The 8,791-nt window shown below is 40.9% G+C and overlaps 1 long non-coding RNA gene across 9 annotated transcripts in view; it reads left to right on the forward strand.

Moving 5' to 3' along the window:
• The window catches only part of LOC133513942 (uncharacterized), a 41,505-nt gene that overhangs the window by 28,437 nt on the left and 4,277 nt on the right, over positions 1-8,791 (forward strand). For all 9 annotated transcript variants that reach the window (XR_009798660.1, XR_009798661.1, XR_009798664.1 and 6 more), the window contains 2 exons: positions 3,288-3,400; positions 7,950-8,090. This is a non-coding gene — a long non-coding RNA (uncharacterized LOC133513942). The remainder of the gene's footprint in view (positions 1-3,287; positions 3,401-7,949; positions 8,091-8,791) is intronic.

Consider the following 8,791-nt stretch of genomic DNA (forward strand, 5'->3'; position numbering starts at 1 on the left):
AAACTCCAAAAATTGTCGCACTGACGTGAATTGTATCATAATTGGAACCCATGTGTCGTAATTGGGGTCAAACTAAATGTACTGGAATTGGAATGAATTCACTGTGGGGTTATTTACATCATATCACATCATAACTGGCGTCCATTTTAACGCATGTTAATTAAATTGGATTGTATAGCGCCTTTATTGTAGCAAATTATAATAAACTATACATTGTAAATTTTTGGAATGGTTGTCAGTGTATCGACTTCAGCATTCAGACGTCAACTTTATGGCTCGGTAATTGGATTGAATCGGAAAACCTTGCAGCCGTCGTCGTTCGGGTCTTGAACAGTGGGGGCTGCTTGTCTTCCGCGTGCCAATTAATATTGTAATTATGAATATGATTACTTTTTAGCTTTGCACGGTTATGTGTGCGTCTGCAGCGGTTTAAGCGAGGAGCGAGAAAAAGGTTGAACTAAATGGAAAGTAATTAATCAGGCATCTGTGCTCGTGACGGTTCTAGCGTGACTCGCCTCTGAACATTAATTATACTTCGAAACGAACAAACGAGGCCACCGCTACAAAGCATTTTTTTTTAAATTATAGTACAAACACTATTATTTGCTGCCTATACAACGGTTATACTCATTCGGATGCAAACGTGTTTTATTGATTGATTAAGTGCAAAATGATGAATGGTTTTGAAAGAGCACCAAAGGGAAAAGTGCCTCTTAGGTGTGAGATCAACACAATTTTGGAATAATACGAAATAATTCTCGCTGGTATATTAAAGTGTCAACTGCTTTTTAAACTAAGAGGGCTGTTACATTCTGTTCAAATAAAACCGGTAGGTTCCCAAAAAACAAGGACTGGAACGTTACTCATCCAAGTGAAAGTGCGGGGTCTCAGTCGACTTGAATATAAGATCATAACTTTACTACAGTTGGGACTGATATGACAAATTTTCCCTCTATCTGAGTTATTTTGGTGCTGCTGTTTTGCATAGCAACAGAGTTCAAGTGGGCTAAGCAAGTTAAACTCTTAACGTTCATGTGTGAACATGAACATCTACGAACTGTTCAACCATCATGAGACTTAGTACCTGTTTATAGTATCAGTCACTCACATTTGTCGGGCGCCATCGCGCTCGCAAATCTGCACAGTCGAGCACGGAAAATCACGGGTGTAAAATTTGTTACGAGTAGAAAAAAAAATAGATGTTGAAAGACGTCGCTTGTTTTGTGTAGTTTTGAAATTAATTCATGTGTTTACTTCATAAGTGTTGATAAAAAAAAACAAGCCTGCTCCTAAACAATCAGGATTCACCCGGAAACAGGAAATGCAAGTTAACCGGACTGAGCATGTTCGGAAGTGACGCCAAAAGCTCATTTTTCGAGGTGCTTCACATACTGCGAGCGCATTTATGTCGAAAGTCATCAACATATTGAGCCATGTATAATGAAATTCAGTTACACCAGGGGTGCTCAATGCGTCGGAAAAAAAAAAAAAACGTTAGACTGTCATCCGCGTCGTCGCTTGATTGATTGATTATTGTGGCCAATACGTCGAGCGCACACCCGCACAGCCCAGCCCTGCCGGTCAATCGCGAGAGGCTGGCTGCTTGAAAAGTAGATCTTGGGGCAAAGAAATCTGGGCACCCCTGAGTTACATTGAAAACATTTCCGGAATATAACACAGGTAATGTTTCAGTAACTATAATAAGAAATACAAAGTATGAGATTGTGATTTACTTTGATTCGATCTAAGTTCTAATGTTAGACTCGTCTGTCCGTATATCTAAGTACGAACCGTCATTTTCCCCCGTGTTACGCGTTATCTTGAAATTGAAAACTTTTTCCCTCGGCATGATTTAGGAAGATATAGATCATCTACTGCTGGCTTTCATCAATGGATTGACGATAGCGCTGTAAATTACGCAAGATTATAACAATACATCATGATGAAATAAAATGACTTGATTATATGAATATTTAGTTTTGAAATTGAGTCTCTATTGACCGCTTTAAAAAATGTCTGTCTTCGTCTGTGCAGTTTCAATAAATTGTGATTATGGTATTAGGTAACAACTACATACTTGGGTGTAACAAGCCAGTAAGCTATTTTAAGGTCTTGAGATTCCATCCCTAATCACACCCGCAACTTTATATCAGCGGGCACGACAGACCACACCATTTTTTAAATGTGAGTGACTGTATAGTATTTGTGTTCCTCATAGTAACATATAAGATATGGTGAGACTACCATTTTTTTAGTCCCACAATAGGGAAATTTGCAGGGAGGCATTTTTTTAACTGGTTAAACGGTAGGTGCTGCTGGTTTGGTTAACGGGGTTTCGGTACAGGTGTCTATTTTGTCGTACTTGTTTGCGTTTGTGGGTACGGTGCCGTCGTAGTGTAAGTGCCAGACGAGGTATTTGTCCAGGTTGGGAAACAGTGTGGCACAACGTGGTAACGCGGCCATCGGTGGAGCACAAGCAGAGAGAAACGGGTTGTTGTTGTTATGTCGGACTCTGCTAGACTACAATACAGTGGAAATTGTTCTTCTATTGTGTACAACAACAATGATTTGTTTGCCGCTTGTAAAAGAAAATATTATATAATACACAAAACAGCCTCACGATACAATAAAACGGGTTTGCAGGCTATTGTGACTCATGTTGTGATTATTAACGTAACCATGGTGATAGTCATTTTTCAACGTTGTCCGAATAAGGTCACGTTTATAAATGCGGAACGGCTTGTAATGACTTTATTGACGAAGATCAACCAAGGACGATAAGACATTATCTGAAATGTACCTCGGAAGAAATTGCTCTGTTGGACTTTTGAACTCGTTTAAGTTGGAATGTTTTTTTTTTTTTAAATGATTTTGACTTGATTACAAAAATAACAGCTGTTGTTTGTTTCCTGACTTCATCTCGCTTGGGCCTTCGTGGAGGCGAAACGCCTGGTCTGTTATTTTTAGGAATGTACAGACATAATCGTGCCGTATTTTCTCAGACAGACAGACAGGTGTTGGTGTGAAAATTTGATACGTTACCTTCTGCGGGTACAGATGTTCTCAACACCTGGCCTTTGATCGCCTAAAACATCCACACCGAATGAATCCCGTCTACGGGTTATGGGCTGGATCTGCGGCGTGGTAATTCAGACAAGCGCGCGATGGAGGTCTCGGTGTGATATAGAAAGCTCTCCGCGTATTGATTTCCTGTGAGGCCAAACTTCCCTCGGGAATTATCGATCGGATCCTTCATTAAAAATATTTTGTGCCAATGTCTCTTTCAGTTCCATGCACATTTGTGTGCTTGGCCGCCAGGGGGCAGTATACATGGAGAGAGAAGAGACGGAGCTCCTCAGCACTTGTTCTTCACAGAGGATAAAGAATACAGCATATGACTGTGAGTAGGCCTTCTGTTTTATTGTCTGTGTACATGTATTGTGGCACAATCTATGTTAATTTTTTTGTTGCTTAAAAGTTGTTTCAAATAATTATTAATAATTACTGCCGCTTTAGTCACACTGGTACGGGAGCATAACAAATACCGTAATTTCCGGCCTATGAGCCGCAAATTTGTGCATATTTTCCAACGGCCGCAAGGGGGCACTCGAGCGGAAAAGGTAAGAGTGAGACCGGTGGAATATATGTGCTGAGGAAGTGACTTTTACCGGTATGTTTTTTTTTAACCGGCCCTGTTAGCGCTGGGCTAGAGTTAGCACTGTGCTAGCGTGTTGCTTCTGTGTTACTGCCGTGTCTCAGTGATTTTTACCGGTATGATTTTTTTTTTTTAATTTTTTTTTTTGAACGGCCCTGTAGGCGTCATGCTAGCGTGTTACTGCCTTCTCTCAGTGATTTTTAACGGTATTTTTTTTTTTTTTTTTAACCGGCCCTATTAGCACTGCGTTAGCGCTGTGTTACTGCCGTGTGTCAGTGATTTTAACGGTATTTTTAATTTTTTTTTTTTACCGGCCCTGTTAGCACTGTGCTAGCGTGTTGTTGCTTTGTTACTGCCGTGTCTCAGTGGTTTTTACCGGTATGTTTTTTTTTTTTTTTTTTGTCAAACCGGCCCTGTTAGCGCTGTGCTAACGTGTTGCTGCTGTGTTACGACCGCATCTCAGGGATTTTACTGGTATATTTTTTTTTAACCGGCCCTGTTAGCGCCACGCTAGCATTAGCATGTTTCTGCTGTCTTCCTGCTGTGTCTCAGTGATTTATGTATGGTTTTTTTTTTTTTTTTTTTTTTTTAACCGGCTCTGTTAGTGCTGTGCTACTTTGCAGCTGCCGTGGCTGTTCTTTTTTTTTTTTTTTTTACCGGTATGTTATTTTTTCTTTTTTTTTTTTTTTAACCAGCTCTGTTCGTGCTACTGTGTTGCTGCTATGCTAAGCTAAGCTAAGATAAGGTACTAAAGCTTTGAAAAGTCTTTCTGTGTACCGTCTTTCTGTGTAAATATCTCTTGTTTCAATGTGGTGCGCTCTGTAGGCCGGAAATTACGATAGTTGGAGTCAAGCCATATAGAAAAATTTAACATTCTAGCATTTCATCTCGCCTCACCTCATTTTTAAAATTAAATGTTGTATGTTTTCACTTTGTCAGTTACATTGCGCTTCCTGCTTTTCTTCCAGTTTTTTTTTTTTTTTTTGTACAGTGCAATATAGTAATTCTATCAGTATCATCGGCACTATATCGCCAGAATGTGCAGTACTACATAATGATCTACTCTAAGATTGCAGCCTCTTCCGACAGAAGCGGATCAAATATTGATATTGTCCGTGACTCCAGTTTTGATTCTTTAATAATGCTGCGAATCTCCGCATTCACTTGGTTACCGCGGCAGTGCCAGCGCTTGCCTTTTTAATTGGCGGCTGCCGCCTGCGTGTTTTTGTTGCTTCTTTCAATCAGGCGTACTTCCCTTTTAGCCACCCAGAGGCGGCGCAATTAGCCAAGCACTCACTCGGTGTGTGGGACTCAGACAGGCATCAAAACAAACACTTGCACGGGATACGCGTGTGTGTGTTTATTACACGTACGTATGAATCAGATGTACATCAAAACAAGCTGACTGTAGGAGAAAAGAATGAGGCATTAATAATGGACGACGAGTCATTTGATTTTTGACATGATTCAAGTGCGGCTGGATCAAGTATTCATGTCCCCGGTATTTTTAACCTGAACTGACGTCGGTTTCATTTTACCTCGGCTGCCGCACATATTGTTGTCCAGACTTTCTTCTCAGCGGCTGTATTGTTAGCATGAAAGGCAGCCCGACGCAATCAGTGCTACCTTTGTACATTTCTGGCACTTAATGTGAACAGTTTTACATACATGACTTAAATCGGTACAGTGAAAACCCGCTTTTTGTTGGAGAAAGACATAAAGGCCTATAGGTGCCACAAGATGGCGGCGAAGGTCTACTTTTGTCCTAATAAAGCTCCTCAATTCACTTTAAAGATCAAGTGTCATGCCTATAAACATTCTAAAATAGATATTGTAATGAAAAATACATATTATTCACTTCAACGTCCATACGGAAAAAATAAATATGAGCGGAGAGCGCGACATCCATGCGCAAAGTTGCGCATGTATCATTCAACATCTTAGTGGAAGCCGTATTGCCTGTATCGTCTGTTCATTACGTCACACCCCGACATTCGCTATTGAAAACACGCTGTGCCACCTACTATTGGACACGGAAGCTCTTTTCGAAGAAGAGAACATCTCACAATCGAGTGAAGTGACCGGGGCAATATTACCTATTGTTTCGAGCCATATTTAGATGATATGCGGATCACTTCTAACTAACAACAGCCTCCCAGACAGTATGAGCCAGCCCGGCCGAAAAACACGAGTGGATCTTTTGTTACATTCTGAGTGGATTACATCACCCCAAAACCTTTATTTTGTTAGTTGCTGTATACACACCTACCTGTCATTTGGAACCCACGAAGCTCTCGTCCTTTGCACCCTTGCAATCCATTTTTAACGACGGACCGGTTCTTTTTGAAAAGTATGAAGAATGAACCCATCCTCCCGAGTGTTTGAAAAATATCCAGCAATACAACGATCCGGCATTTTGGCTAACAGGAAGGAACGACGGGCTACCTTCCAGCAGGTAAAACAGGTATAAACAGACGAGAACGGTTGAGTGTGCTGCTGCCCTGAACGTCACTTCCTGCTTCTTCTCGAAAAGAAATCCCTCGAGAGGATTTTCATGGCGGGATTTACAAAAAGCCAAATACATCAAAATTATGTTGTGTGGTGGAAAAAAAAAAAAAAAAAACCCAGATGGTTCCATTCCGGCTACCTTTTTTTAATAAATAACATACAAAAAATCATTCACTTCATGACAGTGGACCTTCAAGTACAACACATCAGTAATTTTGCCACCCTTGTGTATTACAATGCTGTTATCTACATCAATACTATTGATTAATCCATTCAATAGGTCCTGTCTAGAATATTTTATTGAACTGAGTCCGTGCTGTCGTTTCAACACTTGCACATCGCTTTTGCATCTATTTGGCATTTGAGCTCGTATTGAGTCGTTTTCGACGGAGCGAGGGCCGGAAGGAAGCCTTCCGTCTTCCGAGTCCGCCGTTAAAGGCCAACGCTCGCAGAGCGTTGATCGCTGCTGCCCCCGAACAAATTAAGGCGTGCGTGCTCTTGGTACCGACAAGACACTTGCTAAAGAAGCTCATAATGCCCTGTGCGTATGTTGGACGTTCATTGACGTCATCCCGATTAGGAGAAATAGAAGACATCCCTCTCTAGAAAATGAACAACAACTCATTATTGCTACCTTGAGGGCAAACGAAATGCACTCTCATTACATTACATATACTATACGCTCTTTTATTACTTTATATATTTATTATATTACATTACATTTGAACTAACCACATTTAAGTGGTTCTAGTCTTTATAGTGAAGCCCTTTATGGTCAAATTGAGTAGACTATTATTGTAAAGTCTAGCTACCCTTGTAAGGTTTTAAAAAGTCTGTTTTAAAACTGCTAAAACGTTCCATTAGTGATGGAATGCTAAAGTCACGTTTGTCAGGTTGACTCAACAAAAACAGAGCAATCGGGCGAAATAAATGGTGGGGGGGCATCATATACCTTGTTTTTCTTTTCCTTTCGGCTTGTCCCGTTAGGGGTCTAAGCCCATCTCGTGCATCCTCCTCTCTAACACCCACTGTCCTCCCTCACAACATCCATCAACCTTTTCTTTGGTCTTCCTCTCGCTCTCTTCCCTGGTAGGTCCATCCTTACCATTCTCCTACCAATTTCCTCACTCTCTCGCCTCTGGACATGTCCAAACCATCCAAGTCTGCTCTCTCGAACCTTTTCTCTAAAACATCCAACTTTGGCTGTCCCTCTAATGAGCTCGTTTCAAATCCTATCCAACCCGCGCACTCCGAGCAAGAACCTCAACATCTTCATTTCTGCTACCTCCAGTTCTGCTTCCTGTTGTTTCTTCAGTGCCACCATCTCTAACTTGTACATCTTGGCCGGCCTCACCGCTTTTTCATAAACTTTGCCTTTCATCCTAGCGTAGACTCTTCTGTCACATAGAACACCAGACACCTTCCGTCAACTGTTCCACCCCGTTGGACTCGTTTCTTCACTTCCTTATCACACTCACAAGCAATAATTGAAAAAAAGTCAAAAAGAATAAACAACTAGCGCGATACAAAACTAAACTCCGAACGGGTGGATGGTGCAATTAACAGAAATACAGTTTATACATGGAATTTAAACTACAGAAGGACAGAAACACCAGAGGTACTTGCGTTCGTCAGCACAACCAGGAAGACGCACAAAATTATGTATTAGTATTAGAACGAGGAGGAGTCATTTCTACTCAATTACACGATGGTGAGGAGCAACAAAATAATCCAGAATCTTCCTTCCAATTCTGCTGCGCTTCTAAACCCATCTGATTGTCAGCAGGTGTGAAGCAGAATCGTCTGTCCACCAACGCTCACCAAGGAGAACAGGGAAAAATATGGCAAAGGAACAGAAGCGAGACAAATACTTGGAGTCAGGCCAGTCAAGTCCTTGATCCAGCCTCCCCAAAAATGAAGCCCCAAGGTCAGTTCCTTTGTTTTTTGTTGTATACTGAAGACATTTGGGTTGTACAGCAAAAGACTAATATGAGACATAACTTCGGAACTCCAGCTTTTATTTCGTGATATTTACTTCTAGATGTGTTGAATCACTCAGGAAAGAGCACCTTTTGTTTGAAGCCACCCACTTTTCAAGTGAGCAAAGGTATTGGAAGAAAAACTATTAAAGTAACTTGAAGGGAACTTGAACCAGGTCTGCAAAACGTTGACTTCTGGTTAGACTGGTGTGTTGTTCATTTGAAGTGCTTTTCCAAGGTTTTACTGCAACCTCTTTCGGTTCTTGTTTGTTTCTGGGGGGTTCTCCCTTCAGTCTCCTCTTCAGGAGAAAACGTATCCTCTATTGGGTTAAGGTCTGTTGATGGACTTGGCCAGTTTAAGAAGCTTCTCACGATTTTTTTGGGTGCAATTTGTTTTTGCATATTGACATGAGATATGGTTATTTAGACTTCAGAAGTGATTTTGCTGCTACCATACATGGTATGACATACATATCAAATGTTTTTTGCAGAGAAGAAATATTCAGTACCCGCCTCCTCACCTTGCAAAGTTTCCCCTTCCATTCGGTTGGATGATTAATTAGCACAAAAACACAAGAGGAATGACTGAATAGTATTTATTGGATAAAACTAAGATTTACTAACAAGTGTATATGCAGAGTGGTCGATT

Source organism: Syngnathoides biaculeatus, chromosome 16 (genome assembly GCF_019802595.1).
Source record: "Syngnathoides biaculeatus isolate LvHL_M chromosome 16, ASM1980259v1, whole genome shotgun sequence".
NCBI classification, from domain to species: domain Eukaryota; kingdom Metazoa; phylum Chordata; class Actinopteri; order Syngnathiformes; family Syngnathidae; genus Syngnathoides; species Syngnathoides biaculeatus.